General features: G+C 39.2%; 3 long non-coding RNA genes across 4 annotated transcripts in view; all 3 read left to right on the top strand.

Moving 5' to 3' along the window:
* Nucleotides 1-16394, top strand: part of LOC144639347 (uncharacterized) — a 127223-nt gene that overhangs the window by 103876 nt on the left and 6953 nt on the right. The gene's annotated exons all lie outside the window — the stretch shown is intronic.
* LOC144637494 (uncharacterized) lies at nucleotides 1114-3761 on the top strand. The gene is made up of 4 exons (XR_013567732.1): nucleotides 1114-1245; nucleotides 1394-1523; nucleotides 1984-2132; nucleotides 2862-3761. It is a non-coding gene; the product is annotated as an uncharacterized LOC144637494 (long non-coding RNA).
* On the top strand, nucleotides 6156-10327 carry LOC144639358 (uncharacterized). Of its 2 annotated transcripts, none has more exons than XR_013568141.1 (2): nucleotides 6156-8428; nucleotides 8518-10327. It is a non-coding gene; the product is annotated as an uncharacterized LOC144639358 (long non-coding RNA). The 2 variants fall into 2 exon arrangements; XR_013568142.1 differs by having other exon boundaries at nucleotides 8523-10327.

The raw sequence follows: 16394 nt of genomic DNA on the forward strand, positions 1-16394 counted from the left end.
TATAAAATTTTACCTTTTAGTCTTATCCGTGAAATAGACGTTATTCTCTCAGTTTTTTTAACATAAATAAAAAGATTTGAGCTCCAAGAGACGAATAGTCAATTATTCTGTTTACTAATTTCAGGCAAAACCTTTTAGAACTAAAAGTCTATATCAAGGATTGAAATTCGTTCGAAATTCTTGAAGCTATTCATTTTTTAATCAACTACTGATTCTATGCAAAAAACTGTTTCACTTCACTTAATTTTTATGGTTGCTCGAGAAGTCGAAAAACGATAAACGGCTGTCAACGTCGAAGAGAAGATAAGTGAAGAGAAGAGCCGCATAATCCAGGCTTCAAACGGCAACACAAATAGACGCAAGTTGAGAACTTGCGTCTACTTGCGTCTCCGTTTGGCCAGGACTTGCGTGCACTTGCGTTGACTTAGGTACACTTGCGTTCACTTTGGTCGAGATGTTTGTCACCGTTTGGCCACCCAACGTAAGTCAACACATTTTTTGTAGTTTACTTCAAAAACTAAATTGTACCTCGTAGCATTTTAAATGGCTCAAACTTGCGTGCGCTTGCGACTTAACTTGCGAGTCCGTTTGGCAACCCAACGCAAGTCTGTACGCAAGTTCAATATGCGACTACTTGCGTTACCGTTCTTATTTGTCAGTAACAAATAACCTCGAAACGTTTTAGGGGGTACAGTGTTTGTCCCTTTAGGCCCCGTCCACACTGACCCGGGTAAATTTGAAAACGCATCTTTTTTTTCTACGGTTAGGCCAACCGTCCACACTGAACCGGCGTTTTCGGTCACCGAAAACGGAGCTTTTCAAAAACGCTCACCAAAGAAACGTATCATTTTAAAATTTACCCGGGTTAATGTGGACGGAAAACATTTTACGCGGCGTTTTTAAATTTCTCCGTTTTCAAATTTACCCGGGTCAGTGTGGACGAGGCCTTAGTGTAAACAAAACATTAATTAGCATTTTACCAATGAACAGTAAACAGCGAAATCCCGTGCGGCTTTTGAGCCAATCAGATACCGTCTTTTGGTCGAGGGCGTGCAGTAAAACAGCAGGCGCCCAATTTGAATTAAGTTATTCAGCTTCCACATGAGAGAAAACATGGCGAACTTTATGAACACGAAAACGCCGAAGTCTTAGGCGCGTCTTTGCTACCTGACTAAAGGTTTAATAACAATAAGACTGTATCTCTGTCTACAAAACCACAAGAATCAATATTGGCCGGAAAACTGGGTAAGTTAGATGAGTTTAGTTTCGACTCCAGGAAATTGTGTTCTTCTGAGACAGTTCTACTCAACTGCGAACCGAACAATTTCATAGCCTGTAACTGCGAATACTTGGTCAATTTATTTAAGTTAGTTTTTTGCTCTTCTCTATTCAGAGGCTAGAGACCGAAAGATTTACTCAAAGGCAAGACAAAACGATGTGTGTTCCAAACAAACTTTGTGAAATGAATCATTGCGCCGAAATGTGGGCGTCACGCGTTAAATTATGATCCATGCTTATAGCAGGTACGTTTGTCTGTTTATTTGTTTACTTCGTTAGATTTTTTATATGTTTTGCTCGTAGTTTTCAGTAATACATATAAAGTATTTTCCGATTTTTACATACTAATATTTTGGGCAAATTTTGATAAACAATAATTAATAAACAATGATTAATAATTCAATTAAAATGATTAATAATTTATATCAAAAAAGGCGTGACACAGTTGTAAATTGGAATGACTGGTCTGAAATCAAAAGTGCCTTAAAAAGCCTTACCTTACAGTTACATTTTGTAAATTAAATTTTGACAATCGCATTTCAAGTAGACGTACGATATGTACGGGTAAAACAACAAACAAAGTGCTGTGATTTTGAGCAAGGTTCCCATAAAGTATACAATACAATAATTTATGGGTCTAATGCAATTGTTCCAATTATGAGTTATAGAATTGACACAGTTTTTCTTTGCTTTTTTCCTATTCAGTATGGTTCTTCACGATCTCATCAAGCAGTCAGTCCACTGTCCTTAGTTAGCAGTCCATGCCAGTGCAACCTTCCAAGCTTCAAAATATCATCGCTCGATGTTCTCAGCGTCACCATGGCAACGAAAGACAAGAGTTCTTCCTGGTAGTGGTTAGTGCGGTTCTTTGTGGGTAGGGAAGGGTGGGTAAATAGTTAAAGCTCTGGATGAACCTTACACTCGGCCAACGTTCGGCTTACATTCGGCCTATATTCGGCTTATACGACTGTTTCGGCTTAATTTAATTTAGTCAGTTTAGTTAGTGCTAGGTGGGTTGGGTTTTGGGCCTTCCCTTTTCCTTTCTTGGGTTTCACAATTCGGCTTCGATTATTTCATTCGGTCAATTATTCGGCACCAAGCTTCAGTTTCGGTCGGTTTCGGTCTTTCTTCGGCATACTTCGGCTTTATTTCAACAAGACTTCGGGTCACTTAGGCTTTTGCGCAATCTCCCGCTTAGTGTTTTTTGAAGAAAGTTTTTTCTTATTAAAGTTCCTTTTAATGACAGCACTATTGCTGTTATTAACAGAAACTTCTCCCTTAATGGTAGCATTGTCGTTGTTATTAACAGGGTCTTTTTCGGTTCAAGGTTCATCCAGATAAATAACATTAATCTATTAATAAATTTAATTACAAAACTTAGGAAACTAGAGAATGACCACTTAACACGGGAACGAAGACTGTTTGTTTTCTCCTGTCACGTTAAATTGTCGTTTTTCTAGTTACAGGTAGCTAATTAGTGTAGGCTCGCACTTGCGAGTGTAGCTCAGCGCCAAGGCTTTAAGTAGTTAGCTGGGAATCTGGGACAAAACACACATCCTAGTTAATACGCTTACAAAATTCAGCTTATAGGCAGCCTCCAAAAATCTACTGGACGATTCAACAACAAGACGCATCCTATGAGAAGATCTCCATTTAAATCTAGATAGTGAAGAGACAGAGAGCTCAGTCCTAGAGTTACTTATAGTTACTTGAGAGGCTTTTCTCGCTTACAGGCGATGTTAGCAACCGGACATTAACATGTCTCTTTGTTAGCGTTGCCTCGTGGGACGAGTCTCTTCAAGGAGTCCGCTTGCATTGCACATCGCAGGCGCAGGAGGCTTAGACCGTCTACAAATTGTAGGCGTTGGTAGACTTCACTTCCGGCGGAGCAACTGGAACACCATTTGGAGACTGGATCGACACAGCCTAATTGAGCAGTTGTAAAGACCTCTTAAGTTATTTAAAGCCTGGAGAAAAGAAAGCCAAGACTTCCCGCAGTAGCAAGACAGTAATAGATTAAATAAGCTAGGTAGACCACGTTCGACGAGTCAAGACAATATCCGCAGGAATAAGGAGAACACATGGAGAAAACAGATTCCCTTCGCATCGGATCTGAATCAATAGGTAAGAAGGTGTAGATAGCATAGAAAATAATTTAAAAACTAGTATGAACCACGGGGTGAATAGTGCTTTGATTTCGGACGCTTGGATAATTCACCCATTCTTGAACAAGCATCGTGTTCAAAAATGTTCAGTTAATTTAGTACGATTTCGCAAAATATATCTTGTACCACTTATCCTTTATTTACTGTCGTGGTTCATGCTACAACAATTGTTCATTTTGAGGTCAGTGAATAATTGTTAATTTATAAAATACATTTTAAGGTAATATTAAATCATATAAATTTATGAAATGAAAACATGAAGGTTGTTGTTGTGTTGTTGTTGTTGTCTTTGCCACACGCGCGACACGCGTGGAAATCGCGCGCGGATGAATGCTGTAAGACTTTGGAAGTGTAACACGCGTCGTTGTCTACAATGTTTGTTTCCTTTGTGACTCAAGCCATAATTGTCTGTTGTTTGAAAAAATTCACAAAATTAACTCTAGTTCGTATAAACAAAGGCGAAATAGACATTGTGGACTAAAGCGCGCGTTGCATTCCAGCGTTATACAGCATAGCCTCGCTTCGGCTCTGTCGGGGAACTTTTCGGTTCGGTTTCCTTCGGAACGCTTCGTTCGGTGATCGGTATTTGGCATTAACCGAGAATCTACAACAAGGGCCTGGTATCGCGTTTATCTCGATAGCAGGCCAATGTGATCCCCTCAAGAATGTCCGAGCAACCCTGCGTGTTCCACGAGCAGTGTCAAGTTTAACAGACACAGGAACATTCTTGGTTTCTCTGGGCACTTTTTTCTAAACTAGGAGCGCACCCCCTCATGGATTACTTTAGGTCCTGTGGAGTAATTTAAGTTAATGTACCTAGAAGTAATGTAATGTTCTTTTGAAAATGTAAGCATAGTAGCGGCCTAACGTACTTTTATAACGAGTTCATTCAACTCTTTTTTGTTTACAAAAAACATTTGGATCAGGATAAATCCGCATCTTGCCTCTAACGGAGCTCATTTTCGGGAGCAAAAACGACCGGCATATAAAACAAGAATTTAAAAATAAAATTTACGTTTCAGTTGACAGTGTGTTTTGTCTTTACTTTTTGAGTTTATTCTGTCTGGATGTCTGGATAAATAACTAACTTTACTTTGACGCATTTTTTAAGACGCACGTTCAACAACGCATTATGTTTATATGTTATGAGGGTGGTGAAGGATTATGTTAAGTTGCAAGCTCACTTTCACTTGTCCACTTTCGGGGACGTTTTCGTCACTGCAAAATCATATCCACTGAGCGCTTTCCAATAAGTTTTTTGCTTATACGACGCTTTTAAAAACAAATACAAAGTGCTAGTCCATTTTCGCGGACGTGGTGGATTTCACTTCCGTCTACAAGTTTAAAGTATATTGTTAGAATCTCCTGGTCATGGAAAGTCAATATATGTGTAAATAAATAACTTCTGCAGCGCTTGACTTAAAAATAAAAATAGCCCTTACACAAAAGCTTATTTGGTCGTTTTTTGTGTGTTGTTTGTTGAAACTAAAAATAATTCTAACGCTTTTTTTCAGGGATTTACAGGCAGTCCTTTCACAATTGCATTTTTTTTTTCATCTCTCTCTGGCTGTTTTTTTTTATCGAAATAGCTCTTCTTGATTTTATGAAGGCAGTAGGAACTGCAAATATTTAACGGTTGCGCGTTGCTGATTGCAACAATTTTAATATGCCGAGCGTTCATTTTCGGGAACGTGGCAAGGTTTATGTCTTCGGTAGAAAATTTTTTCAATGTTCAGAACATGATATCTCAACAATTTTTTTCGAGCTTCATTTACAGCAAGCAACGCATGGTTGTCCTTTTTCGTGGATGACGAGTTTAATTTCGTCAACTTTGCTTTATCTCAGGCCGGCCTCTACTGAAGTACGCCAGTTTTCGTCGGCGTTAAACGTGTTTCGTTTGCGAGGACAACGAATTCTATGAAACCTACAAAGAGATGACGTTAATCGACGCTTCAATTCCGTCTATCAGTACGAACTATAAATCTGTGCTGTGGGAAATAAGTGATGTGTTGAGCTAAAGAAATAAAAAAAACTGTTTACTTTTGTGTCACTTTGTTTTAAATAATGTCAACTAATAAATGTCAACTAACGCATCTTATTTCTACAGATTTGCGCACAACCGACTCGCAATCTCGTTTTACTCCTTCTCTCGCCAACTACTTTCTTCTCTTAGAAACTGATCGCTCTTTGGAATTTTATGATGCTGGTATGAACTGCAACATATTTAACACTGAAAGGTTCCTGGTCTCAGTTATTTTTTTCTAGCGTCCATTTTCGGGGACTTACGTAGTCACTGGCTTCAATTGAATCTGAAGAACTTGTTCGAGTGTTCAGGTCGTCCGTTTTCGGGGATGACTCGGACAAATTCGTGAAATTTCGCCGGCGTCCGCTGGTTTCTAGCTACGCCCATTTTCGTGGGCAAAATACGTTGTACCGTACAATACATGTTCATTTTCGGGAACAAAAGAATTTTCCCAATCCAGTTTTTCGTTTGGCGTTGCTTTCACTTGTCCAATTTCGGGGACGTCTTCGTGTCTTTAAAATCGTATCTACTGAAAGCGTTGCAGTCTTTTACAACGCGTTTAAAAATACAACTGGTAATTGTCCTGAGTAACAACCTAAATCGTCAATTTTCGGGGCAAAGCGAATTTTAATTCCGTCTATCAGGTTAAAAGTATATTAAAAGGATTAAAATAATATTTGTATGTAAATCTTGGTGCACCTGACTTGAAAATAAAAATATCTGTTGCACAAAAAGCTTGTTTAGTCGTATTTTGTGTTACTTTGTTCTGAAAACTGTAAATAGCTAAAAATAATTCTAACGCTTTTCATTTTCAGGGAATTGCACGCAGCGCTGTCACAATTGCATTTTTATTTCAGCTTTCTCTTCCTGGTACCTTCACTTTTTCGAAATCGCCTTTCGTGATTTTATGATAGCGATAAGGACTGCATGGGTTGCTGATTACAGCAGTTTATGCCGAGCGTGGCTCAGCGTCTATTTTCGGGGACGTCCATTTGCGCGTCCGGGGGGGAAAAAACATTTTCCAGTGTTCAAAACGTGATATTTCGACAATAATTTTTTAAATATCTCAGCTGGCAATGTGTGGTCGTCCATTTTCGCGGATGACTCGATCGAGTTTCATTTCGTCAAATTCGCGTTATTAGGCCGGGATCTAAATACGCCATTTTTCGCCGGTGTGTAAAGAGTGTTTCGTTTGCGGGTACAACGAATTTTAAAAAACCTACAACGAAGTGTCTTTAATAGTTAACACGAATGGTACTTCATGACGCCTATCAGGTTCAAAAGCATGTTGTAAGAACCGAATATCTGTACAATGTATAATTATATATATTTAGTAGTATGTTCAATAAAGAATAAACTGAAAAACTAATTACTTTTGTGTCACTTTGTTTTACATACTGTAGACCAATAATTCTAATGCTTTTTATTTTACAGATTTGCACATGCACAACTGGCTCGCAATCTCGTTTGACTTGTTCTCTCGCCGACTGGCTTTTTCTCAGAATCGCTCCTTTTCATTTTTTGATGGTGGTAAGGAATGCAAAAAAATGTTTAACGCTGAAAGGTTTTTTGTCTGAATAATTTTTTTTTCCTGGCGTCGATTTTCGACGACGTAGGGATTGGCATCAGTTGTTTCCGAACAGCTTTTTCCGGGGTTTAGATCGTCGTTTTTCGGAGAGATTCGGACGATTTCGTCAACTTTCGCGTTTCGGTCGATCGTTGATTTTCGGAGAGATTCAGATGATTTCGTCAACTTTCGCGTTTGGGTGGATCGTAGATTTTCGGAGAGATTCGGACGATTTCGTCATTTTTCGCGTCTACTGGATTTCAGCCACGTTCATTTTCCTCGGCGTAAAACGTGGTTCCTTACAACATATGTCCATTTTTCGAGGGAAAAACCAGTTCTCAAAACCTTGTTTAATGTCGTCCGATTTCGGGGATGACTCGGACACATTTGTCAACTTCAGTTGCCCGATCTACTGGATTCAAGCCACGCCCCTTTCGTCGGCGTGAAACGTGGCACCTTACAATATATGTCCACTTTCGGGGACAAATAAAGTTACAGTCTCAGTTAGAGCCAAGTTTTTGGTCGTCCGATTTCGGGAATGACTTGGACAACTTTCTTAGCTCGTCGTCTTATGCTACGCCCATTTTCGTCGGCATAAAACGTGCTACCGTGTAATATATGTCCATTTTCGGGGACAAACGAATCCTTGCAGCTTTGTTTTTCGTTTTGACGTTCCTTCAGCTAAAGAAACAACGAAGATACCATTTTTCCGGTCAGTTAACCCTTAATATGCTGAAATTTCTCCAAAAAACAGGTTTTTTTTAACCGTTGATCGATTTTCTTGGCTCTACGGTCCTAAATTTCTCTAAACTTTGCTAGAAATGCACTTTCTGACACTGCAGTAGGTTTTTGATGCAATTTCCATGTAAAAATGTACAACATTTTACTTGGCGCATGCGCATAAGCCAAAATTTGGACTTTTCTTGTTTTTTTGCTCAACCGTTCCGATTTTTTTTTCCTTGCTCCTTTCCTTTTCGTTTTTCTCTACTTTCTTATTCTCTCTATCTTTTACTCTGTGCACCCATTCTACTGGCCTGAAAAGTTTTGATCTTAATCAATGGAAAACCCTGGAAAGGAGACCATGATCAAGTGCGGGTATATTGGCCTGTTTTAGCACCAATTTTACACCAAAAACTGATCACGTTTTTTTCGATTAGCTCTGTCAGAATTCAGTCAATAGTCAAGACGGACACTCCTGTGGAAAGATCTATCCAAACTCTATAAGTTGCACGTCACAAAAATCTGCTGACGTGTAAATTGGTGACGTCATAAGTGGTTGAATGGCCTTTCCTCTAAATCCTGGAATAATCCGGACTTAGCATATTAAGGGTTAACACCAAGACTCGAGCTTTCTCCAGGTTGGATTTGAACGACATCATGTCATTTAAAACTGAGGTACGTTACTAGCTGGACATCGTTTTCACAAATGTCTATACCAGATTAATTTACATTTGTTGTTTTTTTCTGTTTTTGTCTTTTTGAAGTATAGATAGATGCGGCCATCTGTAACTGACTCAGTGTTCCGCTCTCTACACACCTTTCCTTGTACACAGGTAAAGGAGACTTGGTAAGTATTGCTCTGTACATATAACCCTTTACTTGCTTCCCTGTTTTCTATTTCAAATCATTTGGGAGTTTAGTCGTTGTTTGAAGAAATGTCTTGTATCTGCATGTCAGCGTTTGCTAAGATATTCAACAGGAAAAAATTCACTTGACCTGAAAGACAGAAAACCGGATTTGAGGAAAGCAAACGTGAGCGACTTGAGTGAAGTTTTTGTTATTAACTTGTCTCGAAGTTAAGTCTTTTCAGGTTGTTTTGATGCTGCCTCGATGAAGCCAAGACGAGAAAAACAAGCGGTTAGGCACTTGACGGCTATAGAGGATGGAGTTTTCCCCTGTGATACTTGATTGTGAGTATTATGCCGGTAAGTATACGTGTTGAATCTACAGTAGAACCTCGGTAACTCGAACTCGGATAACTCGAACAACCCCGCTAACTCGAACTAACTTACATTTCCCTTGGACCCACTTTTCAGTCATTTTTACTCAGTTAACTCGAAAACCCCGCTAACTCAAACTGTTTTTCATTTCCCTTCAGAGTTCGAGTTACCAGGGTTTAACTGTAATTATTAATACTTTACTTTAACAAACGAGAAACTTAAAAAGAGCACATGAACTATATCGGATACCTTTTTCTTGAGACACTGCCAAACTCTTTACACAGAGAATAGATTGAAAGAAAATTGTCTTGATTTACCACGAAATTATCAGAACTTACACTATAAGGAATGTATGAGATTGATCTAAGGAGAATTGATGTTTAGTGTATGAAACTAGAAAGACAACAGTGTGAAATGTAATTGGTTTGTAAGCGTTTATGAATGATCAACATTCAAACGCAATGGTGTTCATTGCTGTCATGTTGTCTTACATAAGTACCCAAACCATCGAACAAAAGACTTAAAAAGACGGGTTTGCAATCAAGGAACGTCTTTCATTCAAGTATGTTTTCGATTCAGTCGTTTTATGTATCTAAGTATTTGCGACATAGTGAGCCACTCTATGGGTATTTCCGAAGAAATCGAAGACGCGAAGAATGTGAAGAACAATCTGATATTGACCGAAAATTGACCGAAATTCGGGTCGTCAAATTAACACTCAGATATAAAACTGTCAAAACTTGTAAACAATACAGAAAAAATATAAACTGATTTCTGAATTTTGGCAATTGACAACATTTCACTGCGATTTTGACAACAGTGGTTTACAGTCACTGCCATGAAACCACAGGAAGCCATTTCAAGGCTCAAACGATCAAACCGTTTCAATCCGTAAAACGAAGATCTGCTTAAATAAAAAGAAGATTTTTAAAAATATTGCGAAGGAAACGAAGACTGTGGGTACCCATAGAGAGGCTCACATAGTGGTGACATTCTTTTAAGGTATTTTTGTTTCATGTACTAATGCATCACAAAGTTGTCTAAAAACCAAGGTTGCCACTAGATGACCGGGCCCTCGTAGACTGAAAAACAACTTGTTCCCGGCGCGACCAGCTGCCATCCTGCCCATTGCAGTACAAAGACAATTCTTGGACAATCCGCTTCGTACCCTGTCACACTACCAGTGTTTTGATTGGTAAAGACCACATTAGAAGCTAAACAGCCCGGCTTGAGTCTGTGAGGGCCTCGTGTTTGTCCATAGCAACATCAAGATCTGCACCGAGAGATCTAGAGTTGGACGGGGACTACTCGCGCATGGACATTGTACCTTGGTCTCGCCAGAAAACCATTATAGGTACTTTATCAGGTTTGACCCCCTTTTGTTTAAATACACATGTGAGATTCATAGAAGCAAAATGTGTTTATGCAGGGATCTTGAAAGACAACACTACATGCTAGAACCATAATGATCCGTTTATCCATTTAGAGGGGATTATAAGTGTTATTGTGGAAGGCCCTTGAAGCTTTTGAAATGTTAAACGAAGAGTTCCGCTAGACTCCTTGATCAATCTAGCTTAATTAAGGCTTTCAAGTACGATAAACTAGTTCTCGGAAGCTACGTTTGTTAGCCTGATTACATCGTTAACACATTCATAGTCATGTTTAAATATCACGTTTTTAAGAAATCTATAGTTTCCATGCAATTCAAAGGAACGCAGCTTTAATCATCTTTCCCGCTGGCTGTATATCTCCGTATGACCTCATATGTCCTGGCAATATGTATCTTAATTAACTTGTGTAGTTGGGTAGTACACTTTATATCTTGCAGCTTGGACGCCTAATCAGCATCATCGAGCATCAATACAACTAGAACTCCAGTGCTGTTTATGGCATCTGGGTCACTAGCATGGCAAAATACCATTCCGTGATCAGACAACTATCAGCTCAGCTATTCAGCGGTATATGACATGCAGCAGACTATGTGCTCTGAGACTCGTTTTCTCCACCACCCTACAGACTACGAGCTGTGTGGATACTCAGTCTTTCCGCCAACAGACAGGCTTGCCGATTCTTCCTATCGCTTCAGCATCCAACACCCTCATGACTACGGGCTCTGAGGATCATCAGTCCCCGCCACCGGACAGGCCTGCCTATTCTTAGTATTGCTTCAGCATGCAACATCCTTCAGACTACGGGCTCTAAGGATCACCCTCCTTTTCATCAGACAAGCATGCCGATTCTTCCTGTTGCTCCAGCATCCTTCAGACTACGGGCTCTGCGGATCATCAAGCCGACAGTGGACAGGCCTGCCCATTCTTAAAATTGCTTCAGTACTTCAGGCTCTGCGAATCATCAGTCACCGCCACCGGACTGGCCTGTCCATTATTCCTATGGCTTCAGCATGCAACATCCTTCAGACTACGGGCTCAGAGGATGATCCTCCCCGTCACCAGACATACAAACCTGTTTTTCCTGTTTTGGTACTTCAAAACACGGGCTCTCAGAATTATCAGTCGTTTTCACCTCCAGTCAGCCATACCTTAGTTGTCGTCACTACTGCTTCAGCATCCAACATCCTACAGATTACGGGCTCTGAGGATGATCCCCGGCTCTCACTAGACACAGTGAGCACAGAGGACGCCAAAAGGTACACTGTGCAAATAACTTTCCGAGTTTTAAAGCAATTATGTGGCTGATACTCTGCACAAAGATAGAACTCGTCATTTTCTAAAATCCTAAGTTTTGAGAGTTCAAGATTTTGGCATTTCGGGCGGGAAAATGACGTCATGAAATTTACCCAAAATTTTGGTTTTATTAATATGGAATATATAATGACATTATTAAAAAGAACTTCAGTTTTTACAAGGATATTAAAGCCAAAAACACTTTTGAAATATCCACTCAAAAGATATAACGTTTTGAAATTAAAATTTTCCGCCATTTTGTTACTAAAAAAGCACAAAATCCAAAATTCAAAACGTTATATCTTTTGAGTGGATAGTCATACTTCAAAACTTTTCTCTCTTTCGAACATTCATCACAGCTATGAGCACTTCTCTTTCTGTCAGAAGACAATGCATATGTATCGATCGTTTTTAGTAATGGGTCCTGCCATGACGTTACGGCGACCATATTAATGTTACCAAACAGAATATTTTCGAGTCTTTTGCGGAGGCTAAGAAGTGATTAGCTTGTCAAACGATAAAATGTTTTGCATTTTGGGGACACCAGTATGGCCGCCAAAAAAACGCTGTATTTGCTCAGTTGATAAATATTTGTAGTAGAATAGGGAATAACAATATGATGGTCAGGGCACGGTCTCAGAATAGCCCTTTTTCGATATGTTTGGACGTGATTAAAGGAAAAGTGGATTATTTTTAGAGAAAATGTTTACTCGTTGTTTGAAATTTTATCTATAGTAAGGGGAAATGACCTGTTATCTTTCTAGTTAGGTTTCAGGACAGACTCCTATCTGGCCAGGACCATTTGTTTTATAAGTTAACTTTTGGAGAAAGCAATGTCGCGAGTGGTGGTAACGTCTCGTGAAATAGATCCTTTATAATATATAGTAAAGTTTAATTACTCGACTTCGTATTTTCCGCATTCAGTTTGGAATCTTTGTAAAAACATTTCGCTAGAATTTGTTTCACTCTTACAGTAAGAACACGAAAACCGAGAACACTTTCGTTATTTTTTGAATAAGGAAATAGAGGAAAAAGTGTACAAATTATTCACGAAAAATAACCTACTGGCTTCATCTCTGTCTTTTTTATATGTTTCCTGCCGTTTGAGCTATCATTCGACGGTTTTTTGCAGAAATTAAGATATTACAAATAGAGTAAAAAATGTTCACGGTTTTCTGGTTTGCACTGTAAAAGAATCCATTTCCAAACACTGTATCTGATAACCAAAAGTCTTGGTAAAAGAAAGAAAGCGAATAAGATCCATTTTAAAATTCTGTGAAACCGTGTTCCTAGAAAACCTTCTTAATCAAATAATGCAGTAGGATTTACAAGTATTTGAAACCATATATTGTTCTAGAAGTCCCGCTTTTTTCCCAATAGAATTATGAGTATACAGAGGGCTGCAAGGTGTCGGAATAAAGCCACATGTACATAGATCTTATAGCACTAAAGAAACTAACCCTTAAAATACGTTTTCTTTAACCAAGGGCATGGCTGTGTCGGGAGAAGATCGGTCGTAGAACTTTTCTAGTATGTTTCCTTACAGACGATAAGAAATTTATTACGCGACTTTACGATTGGCAAATAGCTGTTACAAGCATTTTACCCGGTCTAACAGTTATACACTAATAAAACACTCTGATTGGCTGATTTTAGAAGTTATAATATATAGAATAATAAAAAAATTAAAATTACATTTTTGTCTTGTGTGATTCTTTTGTCCTGAAAGTCAGTTCCAGGCTCACCAATTGTAGGGGACAAGCAAATGAAAAAGGAAAACATGAAAATAACGAATTAGGATCAACGGCAGAGCGAAAAAGCTGAAGTAAGCCAGTTAGCTCTTCCTTTCGGATCAAGAGTTTCTTATTTTGTTTATGCGTTCATTTTTCCCTTCCACCACAATTCGTGAGCCTGGAAATTCCCTTTACAGATTGCCATTCCTCACACTGACCTTCGTGCGGTCAACGGAGAAAGAGAGAAGGTCTAGGGACTAGGCTGATGACTGACATTTGCAATAACGTTGTCATAAAAAAGAAAGAAAAATTAGAAAAGGCATAGTAAAACTACGTTTTCCTTCAATTCTTTTAATCCTGAGAATGTTGCATGTGTTCCCATGAATAAAGGAAGTTTTATAATAACAAGCTCATTGTTCCTATTCGCCTTTTTTTATTTCTCTTTTTCGTACGACAAAGTGTATACACGTTGACCCATAAAAAACATAAACCATGAACGATGCGACCCAAATTTTTGCTGGGAAATCAATAAAAAAGTCGCCGTTTTTAGTAGAATAAGCATCATGATACATCAGGCTGCATAAATCTCGCTCTTAAGGCTCCAAAAGAAGAAAAAACGTGATTCTTAATAAACGGAATATTACTCAGCTTGCCAATGCTGTCTACCCCGAATGCCATTCGGTCTTATCGTTCATTGTTTACTGCTTTTCACAGGGTCAACATTTCTTCCACACAAAATTCGACATCCAGAAACCACGCTTCAACCAAAAACTAGACCGGCGTCCACTCCAAATTCCACTCAATACACACATACCTCGTATTCCAACAAAAACTCGACTTTTCATGGCAAAATACTCGATTCCACCCAAAACTTGACCGACCGAAACTTGACTTCCACCAGGAGCCTATGGGCTCCTGCTTCAACACAAAACACGCCCTTCAAACAAAACGCGACTACTACGCAAATCTAGACTTCCAGGCAAAGTTTGACTTTTACAAAGAAAGCGACTTACAACAAACTTAACTTCCACACAAAAATCGACTTGAGAGGAAGTCAATTCGTGCAAGTCGAGTTTTGGGTGAAAGTTGAGGGTTGATTTTGGAAGTCGATATATTTTCGGGTGACAGTTGAGTTTTGTGTGAAAGTCGAGTCGAGTTTATATGTAGTTTGTTTTGGACGTCCAGGTTTGTGTGGACATCGAGGGTACATGTTTGTGTACTGTAATGTGGTACTGGAAATTTGAGCTGACACCGAGTTTTGGACGTCGTGATTTGAGAACCGGCTCCCAGCTCAGTTGGTAGAGCACTGCACCTGTATCCTAAAGATCATGGGTTTGGATCTCGTTCAGGTCTGATTTGTTTTTCAGAACAACGTTTTTTAATGTGTTTACTCGTTCAACAAAATAGGGAACATGGTATGTTAAAAATTTAGTACTATAAAACAAAAACAAAAATTAAAAACTGGCGTAAAAGTGTTCATTTTGTGTAGTTTACAACACAAACGTTTCGGACATAGCCCAAGTGTGTCGCATCAACTGGGAATTTTTCTTATCTGCATTTGTTAAAAATTTAGCGCCCAATGAAGGGAATCCCACCCCACCGACCCCTCTCCAACCCCTCACCCCTCTCTCGTCCTCCCCGCCCCGTCCCTTACCAGGAAGTTATGGCCGCGGTCATGGCCGCGTGAATCCTGGCACCGAGGCTTCGTACCAAACAAGATGGCGGACATTTTGAAACGTACGACAACCAGCTCCCTGTGCAACCATTTACTGACTGTGAAATGCAGTTTTGCTGTCTTTAATGGTTCCTTTGTGAGTTCTTACGCCTAGCACCTAGAGAATGGCAAGCAGGGTGTTCTGTTTTGTGAAGCTCAACTTGGTTTTGATAGCATGATGTTTGAAGCTCACTGCGTCAACATTCAAGGTTTTACTGGTGAGTTACAACAACGCTTTGATAATATTATAGTAAAGAAATAATTCTTGTTAACTAATTTTGTGCTTATGCAAGAAAACGTATCTTAAACGCCGCCCTAAACTGAATGTCTGTAAGATCAGCTCAATTCAACACTTTACACAACTCAGCTTTTACACGTGCCTGTATAAAATTCAACAAAACTGACGAAGTTAAGCGAGAAAACGAGACTGCTACAGTCAAACCGGATGTTCTTTTGATGGGAACTTTGCAATGTTGCAAAGACTTATCATGGCAAAATACTCGATTCCACCCAAAAATTGACCGACCGAAACTTGACTTCCACCAGGAGCCTATGGGCTCCTGCTTCAACACAAAACACGCCCTTCAAACAAAACGTCTGCCAAGACGAATTATGAAGATAGTTGGTCTGGACCGATAATCCGTCTGTTTGCCCGTATTTATACACAGACGAATTATCGGACGATCTAAAAAATGATCGCCTACTTAAAATGCAAGTTCGTCCGGACGGATCATCCGTCTCTAGTAATAAATTGGACCATTGATTGACAGTTTGCTCGTCGCAACTTGAAACTTTCAATTCAAATTTGCCAGAGCAAGTTGCCAAGTTCCGGTTTTCATTTTTCCCATATGAAACGTCATAATTCCACCTCTGTCTCGCAGAAGGATGAAGTAATTGCCCTATGGTCGACTGCTTATCAACAGACTGCGATAAATTACATGTAGAACCGGCTTAGTTGCTATCGCCAAACTTGGAATTTCGATTAAAAATTCAAATTTGCACTACAAGTTACAGCTTAGGTTTGGTAATTTTGAAGCGTAATTCCTAACTTAGCAATTTAAACTAAGACTGTCGCTTATTTCTCGCATTCTGTTGATGAACAGTCAAAACTTTGCCTATTGGTTTTGAGACAGACAGACAGACAGATACTCTATTGTGCAGTTCTAGAAAATGTTCATAAGTGAAACCAAACAACATTCCATGGGAGAGGTATGGATATCATTTGGAACAACACATGTATTCTCAGTGGTTTAATGTGATCATCATAGCTTAAGGGTACCTAAATTTTGA

The sequence above is a fragment of the Oculina patagonica genome, chromosome 14 (genome assembly GCF_052425735.1).
Source record: "Oculina patagonica isolate OP01 chromosome 14, crgOcupat, whole genome shotgun sequence".
In the NCBI taxonomy this organism is placed as follows: Eukaryota; Metazoa; Cnidaria; class Anthozoa; order Scleractinia; family Oculinidae; genus Oculina; species Oculina patagonica.